Genomic DNA, 2,928 nt, shown 5'->3' with positions numbered 1-2,928 from the left:
ATTACATTGACCAGAGGAGAGACAGGTTAGATAATTACATAATTACATTGACCAGAGGAGAGACAGGTTAGATAATTACATAATTACATTGACCAGAGGAGAGACAGGTTAGATAATTACATAATTACATTGACCAGAGGAGAGACAGGTTAGATAATTACATAATTACATTGACCAGAGGAGAGACAGGTTAGATAATTACATAATTACATTGACCAGAGGAGAGACAGGTTAGATAATTACATAATTACATTGACCAGAGGAGAGACAGGTTAGATATATTACATAATTACATAATTACCAGATTACATTGACCAGAGGAGACAGGTTAGATAATTACATAATTACATTGACCAGAGGAGAGACAGGTTAGATAATTACATAATTACATTGACCAGAGGAGAGACAGGTTAGATAATTACATAATTACATTGACCAGAGGAGAGACAGGTTAGATAATTACATAATTACATTGACCAGAGGAGAGACAGGTTAGATAATTACATAATTACATTGACCAGAGGAGAGACAGGTTAGATAATTACATAATTACATTGACCAGAGGAGAGACAGGTTAGATAATTACATAATTACATTGACCAGAGGAGAGACAGGTTAGATAATTACATAATTACATTGACCAGAGGAGAGACAGGTTAGATAATTACATAATTACATTGACCAGAGGAGAGACAGGTTAGATAATTACATAATTACATTGACCAGAGGAGAGACAGGTTAGATAATTACATAATTACATTGACCAGAGGAGAGACAGGTTAGATAATTACATAATTACATTGACCAGAGGAGAGACAGGTTAGATAATTACATAATTACATTGACCAGAGGAGAGACAGGTTAGATAATTACATAATTACATTGACCAGAGGAGAGACAGGTTAGATAATTACATAATTACATTGACCAGAGGGGTGACAGGTTAGATAATTACATAATTACATAATGACCAGAGGAGAGACAGGTTAGATAATTACATAATTACATTGACCAGAGGAGAGACAGGTTAGATAATTACCGTTACATTGACCAGAGGAGAGACAGGTTAGATAATTCCCAGAGGAGAGATAATTACATAATGACCAGAGGAGAGACAGGTTAGATAATTACATAATTACATTGACCAGAGGAGAGACAGGTTAGATAATTACATAATTACATTGACCAGAGGAGAGACAGGTTAGATAATTACATAATTACATTGACCAGAGGAGAGACAGGTTAGATAATTACATAATTACATTGACCAGAGGAGAGACAGGTTAGATAATTACATAATTACATTGACCAGAGGAGAGACAGGTTAGATAATTACATAATTACATTGACCAGAGGAGAGACAGGTTAGATAATTACATAATTACATTGACCAGAGGAGAATGATTAGGTTAGATAATTACCCAGGTTGATAGATAATTACATAATTACATTGACCAGAGGAGTGACAGGTTAGATAATTACATAATTACATTGACCAGATTAGTGACAGGTTGATAATTACCTTAATATGAATGATTAGGTGTTAGATAATTACATAATTACATTGACCAGAGGAGAGATTAGGTTAGATAATTACATAATTACATTGACCAGAGGAGAGACAGGTTAGATAATTACATAATTACATTGACCAGAGGAGAGACAGGTTAGATAATTACCTAATTACATTGACCAGAATGGGGTGTTGTAATTAGGAGTTAGATAATTAACATTGACATTAGATAATTACATAATTACTGCAGAGGAGAGACAGGTTAGTAATTACCATTGACCAGAGGAGAGACAGGTTAGATAATTACATAATTACCTTAGTGATTGATAATGTACAGATGTTATGAGAGACAGGTTAGATAATTACATAATTACTTTAATATGAATGATTAGGGATAATGTAGACAGGTTAGATGTTTGATAATGTACTAATTACATTGATTAGTGATGGAGATAATGTCCAGGTTAGAATGAAGTGATGTACATAATGTACTCCCAGAATGATTAGATGTATTGATAATGTACTGATCGGTTAATATGAATGATTAGTGTTGTATTGATAATGTAGAGGATAATGTACAGGTTTGTATTGATAATGTACATAATATGAATGATTAGTGTTGTATTGATAATGTACTGATCGATTTAGATATTGATTAGTGATGTATTGACATTGACCAGAGGATGAGATTAGGTTATTGATAATGTTGACATAATTTAGTGATTGACCATGAGGAGAGATTAGGATTTAATTCTGTCATTGACCAGATCGGAATATGAATGATTAGTGTTGATAATTACATTAATATGAATGATTAGTGATGTACATAATGTACCAGAGTTAATATGAATGATTAGTGTTATTGATAATGTACATTTTCATTGATTAGATGTATTGATAATGTAGATTAGAATGATTAGTTGTATTGATAATTACTGATTAATATGAATGATTATTGTATTGATAATTACATGATCGGTTACATAGAATGATTAGTGTTTTGAGTACAGGTTAGATATTATATAATACATTGATTTCATTATTGATTAGTGAGCTCATCTTAATATAATGACCTACATAATGTACCAGATCGGTTAATATGAATGATTAGTGTTGTATTGATAATTACATAAATGATTAGTGTTGTATTGATCATTTCTGAGGACAGACAGGTTGTATCATAATGCACTGTTCAATAAATGATTAGTGGTATCCAGGGTATGAAAATGTTCAATTGATTATGTATTGATTTAGCTCATCTATTAATGATGTATTGATCATGTCCTGATCGGTTAATATGAATGATTAGTGTTGTATTGATAATGTACTGATGATTTCATTATTGATTAGTGATGTAATAATATGATTTGATTTCATCTGACAGACCACCTGGGGTGCTGTTTCCTGACGTCGTC

Source organism: Oncorhynchus nerka, unplaced genomic scaffold (genome assembly GCF_034236695.1).
Source record: "Oncorhynchus nerka isolate Pitt River unplaced genomic scaffold, Oner_Uvic_2.0 unplaced_scaffold_2143, whole genome shotgun sequence".
NCBI lineage: Eukaryota > Metazoa > Chordata > Actinopteri > Salmoniformes > Salmonidae > Oncorhynchus > Oncorhynchus nerka.
The sequence above is the reverse complement of the archived record's forward strand: the minus strand, read 5'-3'. Positions refer to the sequence as shown.